Below are 15801 nucleotides of genomic sequence, written 5' to 3'. Positions count from 1 at the left end.
ATTTTTACGGGCCTGGGTACAGTGACCTGCGCCCTCAACTCAGAGTTTAGAACAAGGTATTCATAAACTAATCTTCCATAAATTGTGCATTTATTCACAGGATATGTCTTATAAAGTTATAAATCATTAGACAAGTTGTGTTAGCTACTTCAAAAATAATTACCTTTATGGAATAAAAAAAAAAGTTACATGAAATTAAAAATCTAAATCATGAGCTCCACAGTGTAGAGAATACTCTGACGGCACGTGGTCCTTCTGACACTTCGACGCTAAAGCTAGTTGGTTAAAGCTGATGAAAATGTGTGACTGTGGTTCTCAGGCCTTAATACTAAGAAACCACAAAGTGCCAAACAAAACTCCAAATATATAAGTAATTTTATATATATTATATATATAAAATATATATTATATTTATAATATATATTACATATAATTTTAATTAATACAGATATCAAACTTTATCATCTTCTAAATTAGCTATGCGAGCCCCCCCCCCCCGCATACCATCCTGCCTAGCCTCAGTTTACATTGTCAAGCCAAATAGGTTTCTTCTGTGGCTTCTTGTAATACACAACTAAGAAGTCTTACATCACAAATGTTGAGAACGCCATACTCGCGTTCAGGCAGACCTCGGTCCGACTTGTGACAGCTGCTGCAGTGTTCTGAACAGGCCCTGGGTTTGCTGTACGCTTTGCATCTCTGCCAGCTCTCATTGCATCCCTCCCAGAGGCCACACCTGTGTGGCTCTCTCTGCTGAAGGAATGTCCTCCTGCTCAGTATCAGTTCTTTTCACAGTGTGGTCCCCTGGGAGCAACAGCTTCACTTGGGAGCCTATTCAAATTAATAACAAGTCTTGAGTCCCACTCCAGACCAGCTGGATGAAAAACTCTAGTTTTCACAAACCCTCCAGGTGTCTGTGATGCTGCTGACATTTCAGAGCTGGACCACAGACACCCACTTTGTGGACAAGGAGACTCCTGACTTAGGATTTCACATACTCCCTTGTGTGCCCTGACAACTCTTTGTATGTGTATGATCTTGAAGTTTCCAAATTTATTTTCTTTTATTTAATTAAGTCCCTTTGTGGGCCTTTGCTGGATACTGACTCTGTCTTAGCATCCTTTCCTTTCCTGTCTCACGTCCCTAACTGCCTACTGGTATTACCTGGGGAGCACTCGTTAAAAAACACACACACGCTATATTGATATAGTGTTGTTTGTCAATCACACCTCAACAACAACACCCACAACAACAAAAAAGCAACTTTTATAGGAATTCTCTGTTTTAGTGGGGAATTCCACTAAAGACGCTCATGTATTATAGGCTGATGTCTCCCTCAAATTATTTAACCTTTGGCCTCTCGACATCTTTATCTGAGATATGCAGATAATAGTACAAGGCGAGGCAGTCCTGGGGACCCCGTTAGCACTCACGGAGGTGTTCTCCTCATTTCTCGTCTCCCATTCTCTCCTCTTCCTTCATTGCTGGTGGTGGTATTATTATTGCCATTATAATCATCATGCCATCATCACCATGTTTATAAATAGTACTTTGGGATTAAGATCAATTAATAACATTTATATTAAGAATCATTACATTTTAATGATCAAAAACGATTTTTTTGTTTTTGTTTTTGTTTTGTTTTTTTGTTTTTTGCATAAAGAAAGAAAGCCACTACTGAACCCCAGTGTCCTACTAACAAAGAAAGACGAAGAGCTCCCATGACATTGGGAAGCGGGCACTCAGAGCTGGGCCACACCATGCCATGGAACGTCATCACCCATCTCACAGAATACCACACTTAAAAGGTTACACTGAGACTGTGACAAAAGAGACAAAACAAGGCCACTTCACACTTCATAATTTTGCCTAAGTCACAGTGCCACCCACAAAATACCCAACACCACCTTCTCTTGGCTAGACTGCTGTTTCACCAACTAGAGTTTTATCTTTGCTCCAGCCTCCCCTCTGTATAGGTACGATTGACTGAGATAATCATAGAATTCTCCTGCTTTTTGGCAGCATCTAATTTAGAGCAAACTCTTGCCTCCTTAGCCCTTCTCTAAGTCACTTGACTAAAGCCCAAATCCTAGAATAGGTTCTTTCTAACACGGTTACACCCCTCAGTTCCCCATGGTACGTATTTTCCTTTTTTGCAACAAACAGTAAATCCAACTTGTTTAACTACAGCTGTGTTTTTGTGGTGTGCTGGTGTTAGCAGGGATTGGCACCACTAAGCTGACAATGTTCAGTAAACAGTGCCGGAATCGGCAATCGAGTCATGGAGGAGACTTCATAAAACAATATAAGGAAACTGGTAGGGCTTTTACTTTGGGTTTGTTTTTTGTTTGTTTGTTTGTTTTGTTTGTTTACTATAACCATAATCTCGTTGCTCAGACTCTTTCTCCCAGAGTGTCTGCAGATTTTATAATCACCACTATTTGTTATAATAACAAAATTTTGAATAACACACTGTCCCTTTCATATTATGCTAGTGATGCTATTAAGACACCTCTTGCCCCCTCCTCTCTAGTCATAAGTGAAACAATATGACTTACGGAAGTATGTACTCCAAGTCTTTCCTCTATTTCCTGATATTTAAACCATAAAAGTAGGGGAGGAGGAGAACCTTCGTGATATGAGGCTCCCTTTCAATCAACTAATACAATAGCAACTTACAAGTTGTGATGTTATTTTAGGAACCGCGTGGAGGTGCACACGAGTTGGGGGCAACAGCTATTCTTTGTAGTTTCTTTTTTGAAATGAGAATCTATGTGACATGATGTGTCTGACTGATAATACAGAGAAGCACCTGCTTGTTTCAAAATGAATGAGACAGACACGTCTTATAGGGGGTTCGAAAAGGAAAAGGATATTATGAAGGTTTATGTCCATAGCCTGGCATGATGAGATTAAATCCTTAGGAATAATGATCAGGCAGGAAGATACCAGCCAAAAACAAGTCCAGGAAGATAGCTGGCTATATTGTGATGTAACTGGGCCTAGGGCGTCTGTTTAGAAGGCAATCTCTTTGAGTTTTCCATGGAAAGGTAGAGTACCTAATTCTGAGTCAATTTGGCAAATTGAAGGTCCACTAAACTGAGAGGAAATACTTGAGATTCTATATACAGATGCTCCTCGACTTACAACAGAGTTACGTCCCGATAAACCCACTGTAAGATGAAAATATTGTTAAGTCAAAAATGCACTTAGTGAAGCTAACCTACCAAACATCAGAGTTTAGCATAGGCTGCCTTAAACGTGCTCAGGACACGTACATGCACCTACAGTTGGGCAAAGTCATCTAACACAAAGCCCATTTTATAATGAAGTGTTGAATATCTCATGTAATTTATGGAATGATGGCTTGCAGCCTTCATGCTTGAGTTTCATCTCAGGAGTCGTTGCCTTCCTCTTCTTACCAGAAGCAGGAAACACAGATGAACATTGTGTAGACATGATGAGACACAAAAACACAAAACGCAATGTCCCAAAACTGCTGACCATACAGTAGACTGTGGAGCACCAATTCTTTGCCCTCATGATGGAGTGGCCGCCTAGGAGCTCTGCTCTTCACCACGAGAGAGCACCAGACCACATATCACTAGCCCAACCTCGAAATCTGAAAAGTGTCTACTGAATGTGTATCCCTTTCACGCCATCGTACCGTGGAAAAATTGTAAGTTGAACCATCATAAGTCAGGGACCATGTGTATTTAGTAGAATTCTGAAGCCGTACCCTTAAATCTCTTGTCCCTTGTTAATGAACCAAACACAAACCTAGGCTAGGTACTGCCAGGAAGAAATGTAACTAAAGTTACTAATCAGCTGATCTTCAAATAGGGTGATAATCCTAGGTTATCTGGAGGCCCAATGTAATCACATGAGCCCTTTAAAGTGGAAGAGGAAGGCTGAAGAGTCAGTCAGAGAAGTGTGGCAGAAGGGGAGCAGAGAAATTGGAAGTCTGAGGACCTTGACTCACTGTTACTGGAAGGGGCTGCATGTTCGCATGAGAAAAAACGTGGGCATTCTCCAAGAGCAAAGACCAGCCCTTGGCAGCCAGACAGGAAACGGGAGCCTCACTGCTACAATTGCTAGGAACTAAATTCAGTCAGCAGCCTGAATGAGTTTGAAAAGGGATTCTTCCCATAGCATCCCCTAAGAGCTCAGAAAATTGACATCTTGAGTTTGGCCTTGTGAAACCAGGAGCAGAGAAGCCAGATGAGCCAATCTGGACTTCTAACGGACAGACTGTGAGATAACAAAATTTTTAAGTTTCAGAGTTTGTGGTGATTTGTTGCAGCAGCAATTGAAAACTAATTGTGTTTGAATACTGATTTTCTGCCCTCCATTTCACACAGAAAAGAGATGCTCAGAATAAGATAGCCACTCACCCCCTCTAACATGTCCACCACTTTCAGCACAAACACCTCCATCTTTAATACCATCTCCACCTTCACTATCACCTCTATCATCAAAGACTCCCCCATCACCTCTGATATACTATCAACACCTCCACCTCCAATCACTTCATCACCAAAACTTTCCCCATCAGTAGTATCTACACCATCACCATGTCTACCACTGTCTCCACCTCTAATCTCACCACCGTGACCTCTACTGCCATCTCCTTCATACACTACTCTACATCCTCTCCCTCAGCCTCACCTCCACTGCCCTCTCCACACCTGTTCTAGCACAAACACCCCCACCACCATCATTTCCACTGTCATTCATATCCGATCACCATCAACAACTCCATTACTACCACCTCCATCACCACCGTTTATCAACAAACTACAAAGAATAGCTGTTGCCCCCAACTCATGTGCACCTCCATACGGTTCCTAAAATAATATCACAACTTGTAAGTTGCTATTGTATTATTTGATTGAAAGGGAGCCTCATATCAAGAAGCTTCTCCTCCTCCCCTTATTTTATGGTTTAAATATCATAAAATAGAGGAAAGACTTGGAGTATATACTTCCATAAGTCGTACGTTTCACTTATGACAATCTTGATGGCTGTGGATATTTTGACCCGATCTAGATAATATGGATTCTCCTGCACACCATAGTTTAGCTGTACATTAACTAGAAGAGCTACACTTGCAGAATATGGGAATTCCATCTGCTAAATTCCAGGCACTTCCCCATGAGTCCCTGTGGTAAAAATCAGCCTATTGACCTATGTTTCCTTGCGCAGTTATACACCATTCTCACTTAAGTCCAAATTAAAATGATAAAACCCAGGATAGGTAGAAAAATGATAAAATACAGATAAACTGCAAGTGTGATTATGCTGACCATGTTTCTAAGCCTTTTTATCCGCAGCATTGAATCCAGTTATACTGAACTGCTTCTTGCGCAATTGTCCTGGTAACCAAATGTCAGTATTTCTAATATTGTTGGCAAGACTCATGGTGCCGTTGGTGGTCATGGAAATAAATGATGTTAGCTGGATGGGGCTGGGATTATGCCCATGGTTGTATTCTCATAAACACAATGCGCTGACCAACTGTTGCTCATTTGAAGCCAACTTTGGAGTGAAGCCTTCTCCAAATTTCCTCTGCCCACCACAACAGACTTGGCTGCAGACCTGCCTTCACGCTTGGTTAAGTTGGTGACGGTTGGCCAAGTCAGTGTCTCACCACTGACCTTGCCATTATGGCTTTACCCTGCCCATGGCGGTCATCCCCAGTAAAATTATTCAGAGACTCTTTTGTCATTTTCATGCTGTTGGTCTACTCCTTATGAGGTAGTGTCTCCAAGGTCAGAATTAGACACACATTAACTGAAAAGCACGTCAGGTGGAATCCACATTGTGAAATCATCATCTGGGTTAATAAATGTCTTCTGAAAGATTAATTATGCTTTCTTTAGAGGCAAGGCAAAAATGGATACTTTGTCACTGTCACTGGTCTTTATACTATTTGAAAAAGTATAAATGACTTCTCTGGCCTTTTCAATGATTAAACTTTTAACATAAACACATCAAAGGTTATATATGTAAATATAAATTGTATAGATACATATGTATTTTCCCCCACTCCATGTACAGCTTATGGAATTCCAACCACACTGACTACTAGTCTTTGGTAAAAAATAGATTACTATGAATACAAATATTTGGTATGTTAAATGGGAGTTGAAATTAGATTCACTTTTAATGACTCTACACCCAGGAAGACGCTTACTCTTACAAGAAAATAACCTTCAAAGAAGGTCCATGACTCCCCAGGGGAAATAGGACCATTTGCCCATAAATACACATGTTATCCCTATTTAAAAATAAATACCCTAAATATTGCCTGCCACAACTCAGATCCTATCATTAGCAAGCAATCCTTGTGAAGAGGCATTTCATTAAATTAATACATGGGAGAAGGGCATTAGGCATGTACTATACTTTAGGGAAGAAAAAAATACATAAATAAATGAGTGGGAAGAGACGTTTTGCATCACATGTTGTATATTCCAACCTTTCCCCCAATATGAAAATAACTTTTACCACTTGGCTGATGAAAAACTGGATCTAAGTAAATATGGCTAGACCTTGAACAGTTGTGTTCAACACTTGGGTGGCAAAACCAAAAACAAAACAAATAGTGACTACTTAAGTTTTAAAGAAAAGTAGCATATTGACTAAGTCAGGAAAATAATTTAAAACAAAATGAAAATATAAATAATAATTAAGCATAATTATGTAAGGAAATAGATAATTGACTGTAAATAAGGTTTACCATTTTGAAAAAAACTATAAACATTATCAGCTATCAGTGAAGTCTTTATCTGAATTTCCATTTAAAAGTATTTGTCAAACCACACTGACTTTTTATTGTATCTTTTCCCTCATTTTTTGCATGTCACTTGATAGTCACTTCCAATATAAAATTTGAAGTTCTGTTCTGGTAAACATATTTTTGGTACTATATCTTTGATAATTTACTTCCCCCAAATTGCCTTTTACCTTTATGAGACTCATTAGCTAGACAATGGATCTCATGTACCAACTCTGATTTTCTTATCTTTCCTCTGTTATTGTTGATCATTTAAAACTTTTGTTCTGCCATCTGACACTTGCCTCAGTTATCTTCCCATCCAACTATTTATTTTTTAAGTGTGGTTCTCATGTGTTCATTTGCAAAACTCTTTATTTTTCTGTATTTCTTATTTCTTACATCCCGTTTTTGTGTATAGATTGAGTACCTTATATCCTCTTATTGATTTAAATTTATAAAGTATGTGTTTTAAAAGTTTTATTTTAACCCCTGCATTGTATCCATCTCCACTGAGGTATTCTTTTTTCAGTTATTATTATTTTTTAATCTCTGTGTTTCTGGTGTTTAGGCTTTCCTCCAGTGTCTGATGAAAAATGACTTCCCCTTTATATTTAAGAATGAGATATTGAAAAAATGATAGGAAGTTCAATGTTTGTGACAGAAGCGTATCAACTGGTGGGTTTCCTTCTAGGGACTGGTAGAGATCTGCTGTTTTGTTGGGGAACTCCAAACAATAGATTCTTTATGTATCTCTCGCTCTCTCTCTATGTGGTATGTGTTTCTGGAAAGAATCAAACAACTTCTTGTCTGTGTTTGCAACTAGATAGTTCTGGATAATATATGCTTAAGTTGAGAGTCAGAGGGGGCTGATGGTCTTATCTGATGCATGAATTTTTATTTGACCCCTTGTTTTCAGTTCAGCACCTCTCACCAACCATGGCTGCTTCCACTGTCTGGAGCTCTCTGGTTTGCTTTTTCCATGGAATGAACCTTCTCTTCCTCAGTAGAGGGTATGCTATTGGGACCTGGGTACTTGCATCTAATTCCCCTCTTTTTACCCCCTTGCCCTATTGTCAATTTCACTAATGTCTTGGGGGTCCAGTTCCTGAGTCTTTCCTTATGAGCTACTGTGACAAGAGTTGGCCTGCTCCTCATTGGCACTCCTCCTGAAAATACTTCTCATTCGCATCCACCTTTCTCTGACTTCATGGTGACTGTACCCCTGATCGCATTCTCATTGTAGATTTATGTACACATATTGCTTATCGATTGCTGTGTGATGAAGTACCCTAGCTTAGCTGATGAAAACAGCAACCATTACGTATATCCCATGGGTTCTGAGTCTCAGGAACCGAGGAACAGCGTACTTGGATAGTACCAGCTCATGGTCTCTGAGATTGCTGTCAAGCTTTCAGCTGGGGCTTCCGTCTAAAGGCTCAAATGGGGCTGAAAAATCCATTTCAAGATTACTCATGTGATGGGTGGCAGGTCTCTGTTCGTCGCTGGTTGTTAGCCAAAAGGTCAGATTCTCCTATGTGGTTATCTCCAATGAGCTACTCACTATACAATAGTCTGTTTCACTGAGAGAGAGAGAGAGAGAGAGAGAGAGAGAGAGAGAGAGAGAGAGAGAGAGAGAGAGAACATATTTTATAACCTAATATCAGAAGTGACATACTATCACTTTTGCCATATGATATTGGTCTAACAGTCCAACCGTGGTACAATGTGGAAAGACTACACAGGTTGTGAATACCAGGTACCAGGAGGCAGCTATCATGGGAAACTCTCTAGCAGGCTGGTCTCCACAGTTTATGTCTTTTTGACTATTTACTCTTATTTGTAGGGTTTTGAGAGAAAGAAACTATAAATGTATGCCTTAATTTCATTGTCTGTAACCAGCAATACACTGAAGTTTTTCAAAGCAGGAATGTTGAAGGAGATATGGGGGTTAGGTTATCAGTGGGGGGAAATTGCCACACTTAATTGTTTTTAGATTTGGGTCCATCTCCACAATGGAAAAAATAAAAAGCCTTGAAATACCAAGCAGTCAAAAATATAACCAAATTTATTCCATGCCAATTGAATTACTCATAGAAATGTGACAGTTAGATCCACATACTACCTGGTATTCTAAAACCCTGACTAATACAGATGAAATTCTACCTGAAATTTCTTTTAAAGGAATGCTGGGCATTTAAACTGAATTTTCTGGGACTAGCTGTTTTCTGCATTTTTTACTTTCTGTGTTGTTAAGAAGAAAGCTTTGGCCAGAGGCAAGGTTCTGGAATGAGAACATGATATACAGATGCTTTTCTCAACGGTATGAAGAGAATATGTTCTTAATAATGCAAAAATTGCAAATTGATTGGTTAAGTCAGCCTTTTTTAATGGTTGGGACGCAGGACAATAGGAGCTATAATAGTTGATGAAGCCCATTTGTAACCACTTCACTTGTAGCAGTGGGATGGGTGACTAATGCAATAAATTCAAAATATACTCTAGGAGTTTACGCAGTCTTTCCCCAGTGACAAATGTTATGCTATCAAACTATCAACCCTTGCACCTTTGGTCACATTTCCATTGATTTTCAAGAACTTAAAGTACATTCAACGTGTACCTGTAGCTGGCAAAATGTCTACAATAGTGTTTTGTAGTGAACAACTTTATTTTACTATTTTATGCTGAAGATGAAAGAGAACATTTATAAAAACGACTAACAAGTCAACATAATCTTTTCATGAAACTGATTTGTATCATTATCATCTGAAAATATGTAGCATTTATAATATTGGCATGAGTCACAGCATGATTCTCTCAGAATCTTCTAAAGGTGAAAACACAGATATAATTGTATTTGGTACATTTTCACCAAAAACTCGTATTACTATACTGCTCTTCTTAATAAGTTAGCAATCTGTTCACTAGCTATATAACATTATATATATATATATATGTGTGTGTGTGTGTGTGTAAATATATATGCATATATGTACATGTATATACATATACATATGTGTATATATGTATATGTATATACATATATGTATATATGTATATACATATACATTATTTACATACACATGAGTATTCTATCAATATAAATATAGACATATATGACATGTACATGGTCACAGCCTTATGTGGGTATAGAGAGGATTAATTCATGCATTTCTTCCAGGTAATTCCTAATGATTCTCAGTTGCTCAAAATTCACTAATATGATGGCTTCAATAGCTTCAAGAAAAAGGAAAGTACTACCGAGAATTTAAAAAGTCTCAGTTTTAAATTTTAAAATATAGTTTAAGCAGTATCAGTAGGCTGAAAAATTCTGTTGACTTGCAAGAGTATGGACCTTGAGAGAGCAAAAGAGGTGTTTTCATCTGTACACGTCTAGAGCAAAAGTTAGTGTTGTGCTTACATAGAAAACGTGTGACAATATGCCCTCCAGAAGAAAACTCTGGTCATGAGTCAAGTAGGGTCTGAGAGGACATACTTGGTTTTTATGCGATGATTCCTTTAAAAATGTCCCGTCACCCTTAGTTCCCTTGGGTTGAAACCCAGATTGAAATTATGTTGTTGAGAACAAATGAAACCATGGCCTTGCATTCTAAGATCCTTTTGAAGTGAACGTCTCTGTCCTGGAGAGAACTCTGTAGTGTGGTGTGAATGAGAGAGTAAACACCTAGGTGGATGTGACCAAGGGGACCTCTTGGTAGGATTGCTAAGTATCAAAGAATCACAGACATATCCGAACATGTCACCCACATGAAGAGTGTAAGGTCACAGTGTACATGGACATAGCATACATGTTGACTACCAGAGATTCTAGTGAACAAGCAACATTAATAGCAGGTACCAGCCAATGACAATGGAACCAGATGGTGACAACTCTGATGTGCGCGAGCTGTCCGTGTCTCAATTTTTGTGAGACTCAATTTGTTCCTTTGTAACGTAAAGCTAATAACAAATACTTGGTGAAGTTAAGAAAATAATCATATCAAAACAATGCTCGTTAAGTAACTGATACAGTGGTTTTTATGTGAAAAGCACTCAATACTTGTCAGTACTCCCATTTCATTCTTGTATGCATGTAGTACCCAAAACCTGATGACGTTGTTAGGTTACTGACTTTTGTGGCTGAGATGACAAAACCTTCAGTGGAAGACTGCAAAATATACCAAGAAATAGGACCTCCAGTTTCCACCATTTCCGAATCATGCCATACAAAATAGCCTCATCAATACAGTGAACACACTTTGCATTTTAACTAAATCCCCATAAGAGTTAACCTGCAACATGTCTCTTCTCTTCATTTATTTACTTAATATTTAATTCTTACTGATAAATGGTTAAAAGCAAATTAATGTTTTGCATATTTTCAAATCTGCGGTAATATCACCAGGGAGTGATAACTCTTTTAGGCAGATCCCCCAGGAAGAGAAGACATACTCAAAAGGATTGAGTGAAGCAGTATTAAAGGAGCATCTATTGGGGGATCATATGGTAGTTCCATTTTTAATTTTTGAGGAACGTCTGTACTGTTTTCCACAGTGGCTGTACCATTTACCTTCCCACCAACAGCATACAAGAGTTCCCTTTTCTCCACATCTTTGTCAACACTACCAGATGATCCATCAACTCCACTTCTTGGTGTATATCTAAAGGCTATAACATCAGTGTTTCAAAGAGATATCTGCACGCCCATGTTCATTGCAGCATTATACACAGTAGCCAAGAGAGGGAAACAACCTAAGTGTTTGTTGATGGATTAATGGATAAAGAAAATGTGGTATATATACACAATGAATAGTAGTCAACCATAAAGAAGAAAGAAATCCTGACATTTGTGACAATATAGTTGTCAATATCGCAGCCCCTCGGTGGCAAGTCACAGAAATAGACACCCATCTCGCTCCTTCTGCCCTGTCTCCTCCTGTTGGTGCTGCCCATCGATCAAACCCAACTAGAAACTAAAGGTCCAAGGAACCCAGGTAAATCCACATTGCAAGATAAGTGTCCAGGTGTAGAAAGGCAGAAAAGAGCAGAGAATGGCATCTAGCCCCGGAGAGAATCAGCAGCACAGTAACAGGGTTGTGGGTGTGGAAATTCTCTCCCTATTTTAAGAGTAAGAGCAACTGAGACATAGAATAGCTCATTCACAAAACCAGAAATAGACGATTCATTTAATAATTTCTAGGACCTGGCTGTATCCACTCTGACTGGGATGTCCTACTTGGCATTTTGTTTTGTGGCCTTTTAATGGCTGGGTGTATCTCAGAAGATTTGTATAAATGCCTTTGGTGTGGGTGGTCCATGAAATGCCTAACCAAAGGCTCACAAAACTCATCATATTTGTTTCTGGAAAATGGACAGATTTGTAAATTGTGCTCATTCAGACCAAGATTCAGAAAATTTTGCCTGATTTGCAGGTGTGTCTTCAAAGACACAAAAATGTGAATTAATGGAATCTCTTTCTCTGTTACCCTACCTGCCAAAAAACAACAACAAAAAAAAACACCCAAAAACTGTTTAATTAGCACTTTATAATGAATAGAAGCATCATAGTGAAATATAAGCATTTATTAAAATGTGTATTTTTATTTATTGTCCCTTGTACTTTTGTAGCCTTATATGGGGTAATTTTAATATTATCAGAAGAATAAAATAATTCAATTTCATGTAAATATAAACTAGGGTTAAAGAATATACATTACACCTATTCATGAGTCTTAATGATGCTCGTGTAGTTTTATGGCCTAAATATGTGAAGGAAATAGTTAGTAGTTCAAGAGGAGAACCTAAATCTTTCTACTTGATGTCTTGGGTGATATTATGTACCCAGTACCTTTCAGTATAGTCTTGTTGTTAGAAACAAACAAAGAAAAATCAATTTTGGGTAACAATACGCAAGTTACATAAAAGACTTATTCAATAGTGGAAAGCAATTATAGGAAAGTATGTCAACCTATTATTAGATTTCACAAATGTTATAGCATCTACTTTAACTTCTATTAGAGACAGTTCTAGCACCTTTTATTAATAAAGAGACCAAGCCATGTTATATTGAATGCTTATATTACCTATACTTTGAGAAATGTGACTTGAGCCATACAAAGTTTTAATGAATGTAGTAACAAAATTGTTATATAATTAGGTACCAATATAATTTTGTCATTCCCCAGGAATTTTTCTGAGCTGCTTCGTAGCTAAAGTATTAGAACATTGAGCTACCTGGTGGCATCCAGAAGTAGGAATCCATGGGATTCTGGGTCATCCTTTTCATGTTGATTTCAAAGTTCCCCAGTCTATGTTAAGTCCTAGACAGCAGAGTACTAGTTTGGATCCATAGCTGGAGAGAATTACTACCATTCCAAAAGTGAGACATGCTGTCTACCTGGATCCTTACCTGTGTCTACTAGTGATTTTTCCCTCAAGATTTCAATCAGTTTAACATCTGTTTTCTGTGAAACAGCTAACTCAACACTGATTCTATACTAAAATATGCTATCTATGAGAGTTTTGAAAATTATTTGAAATCCACAGAGATTTGTTTAAGACTCTATAAAAATAATATACCTATTAAAAACACTGAAGGAGTTTGGCTGTTGGGCAGACAAGTAGGGAGGAAGCTGAAATTCTGTAATAGGGTGAGGATTCAATAAAATGTTATCTCAAACTAACGGGCTCTGGCAACTTTTCTTTTCTTTCTGCAAATTCTGTCTGTGGCATTACTGCAATTAGGCCAAATAGATGTCCTCTGCAATAATGGTCACAATGGTACAATGACAGATGGCACGCCACTGGGACCTCAGGCACTGTCTGGAAAGGAGTGTGAAATTTCAACTCCGTCTCCCTTTGTCTGCTAAGGCCTCAGTAGTCTTGATTTTCCTTCTTCTTTTCTTTTCCTTCTTTTTTTTTTAAACATATGCCACAGTCATCTAGGTCAGGGGTTGGCAAACTTTTTCTGGATAGCGCCAGACAGTAAATATTTTTTGGCTTTGCAGCCAGTCTGTTCTATCTGCTCAGCTCTGTTACTGCCGAGTGAAAGCTGCCATAGACAATTCCTAAATGGATGAGCCTCGCTGTTTTTCAATAAAACTTTATTTACAAAAACAGGCCAGTGTCAACCTAGCCTGCAGTCTGTAGTTGCCAATTCCTGGTACAAAGTCATCCTTATCTAAAGTATTGAGGAGCAGAAACATAGCTTTTTCATGAGTTAAACCTCTTTTAATTATCTTTAAAAATGAAAGTAATTGAACTATGATGACATACAAGCATAGAAGGCCTTAGAAAGAGCTTATCTATTCCTCATTTCGCATCTGCATAGTGGATGGCAGTTAGAAAGCTTTCCAGGTGTATTCATGACTGCTAATGCTAGGCTTTGCCACCATCTTACACATTTTAAATGTCCTCTAGTAGTTTCTGGGTGTCTTGCATGTGATTTATCAGTTACTGTTATTTTTTGACCCAGTCCCAAACTGTTTTCATCATACCAAATTCAGAAGACATTTTAATTTGGGAGATATTAACATTTTGGATGTGGCTTTCACGGATATGAATGAAAGTTTGCAACAATGCAACATGTTTGTTGTTTTAACTTGAGAAATAATTAACTTATACTAGGTTTACTCTTTTCTGACATGACTATTTGTCATGCACTTGAAAAGAGAATGGATATTAAAAGTCCTAGCCCAGCTAATGAATTTCACCATCTTGTGCTATTTGCTTACTGTCTTTGAAACTTAATATTTTTATCTGTAAGATGTAGGATGATAAATTATTTTTACATCAAAGTGCCTAGAAAAGTTCTTTGCATGCAGTATGTCAAATAAACAGCTGCTAAGACTGGGGGGGGGCAAAAAATGTATACAAGTGGACACGTTGGTCAACGTTGCTTAAGCAGTAGTTCGCCATAATCAGAAGTGTCTGGACGCTGATGGTCACCATTTTGAGCACCTTTTGTCATTGCAGAAGTCAAACGTGACTTGTATTCATCTTTTGTTTTCGGTATATACTGAGTATTACAATTTTAGTACAGTTTTCCTTTCTTAAATCGTGTAAACATTTTTTTGGCACCCTCTGTATATGTAATTAGCCAAACCGAGATTGACATGTCATCAGGTGACATTATCTTGTGCAATCAACCTGTTTGTGATTAGAAAATTTACAAGTAAGAAATTTGTAGCACCATGCCCCTAAAGAATCTAATTAAATAGAGTTCCTACTATTACCAATTATGAGTGACATTGGAGACACAAATTAGATGTAACACTTTTAACTTCTGACTTCTTGGCATTAGGAGGCTCATGGGGAACATCCTATTCGTGATGACAGCACTGACTGTACATATTCCTGGGAAAGACATTGTGAGCCTTTTTTTGACTAACATGCCACTTAACTCATAAAGTCACCTGAAAGCAAGGCTTTGCAAATTGTAGCACAAGTGCTCTCCTAGTAAACAATTATTTACTTACATGAACATCCTCATAGGTTTGTTCTAGAAGTCCTTCCCATCTTCCCCCTCCCCAATGAAATAAACAGAGGCAGGTGACTCCAGTGTATTTCTCAGTATCGTGTGTGAATCACAACTTATTCTCTTCACTGGGTTGGACAAGGGACACCGACAGTTTGGATTAAAGGCTGTGTAATGGCTGCCTGTGCCACGAAGTGGCCCATTCACAAGGTTGACAAGGAATTTCCTCAAGGGTTGCTGGTTGTTTTGCCCTGATGCATTGCAGTTTACCTTTTTTGGCGTTGATGTTTTGTAGGTAATTTTGAGCTGGAGAGTCTTGAAACCATTTGACTTGTGAAAGAAAATTACTTGGAGCGCTATGAAAATATCATTGAGACCATGTGGTTTTTAAACTCTTTTGCACTGTACTGTTTCCCAATTATTTCCAGCTGTGTCTAGCCACTAAGCATACCTTCACAACCTGACTTTTAAAAAAAATAGTTGTGAAGTGCCATTATTCGTTTATTTGTTCAAGTGAATGTCGAATGTCAGGTCGAGGTGGGTTCAG

Source organism: Rhinolophus sinicus, chromosome 12, assembly GCF_057876585.1.
Source record: "Rhinolophus sinicus isolate RSI-liver-muscle chromosome 12, RSI-T2T, whole genome shotgun sequence".
NCBI lineage: Eukaryota > Metazoa > Chordata > Mammalia > Chiroptera > Rhinolophidae > Rhinolophus > Rhinolophus sinicus.
This window is presented reverse-complemented; position numbering follows the sequence as displayed.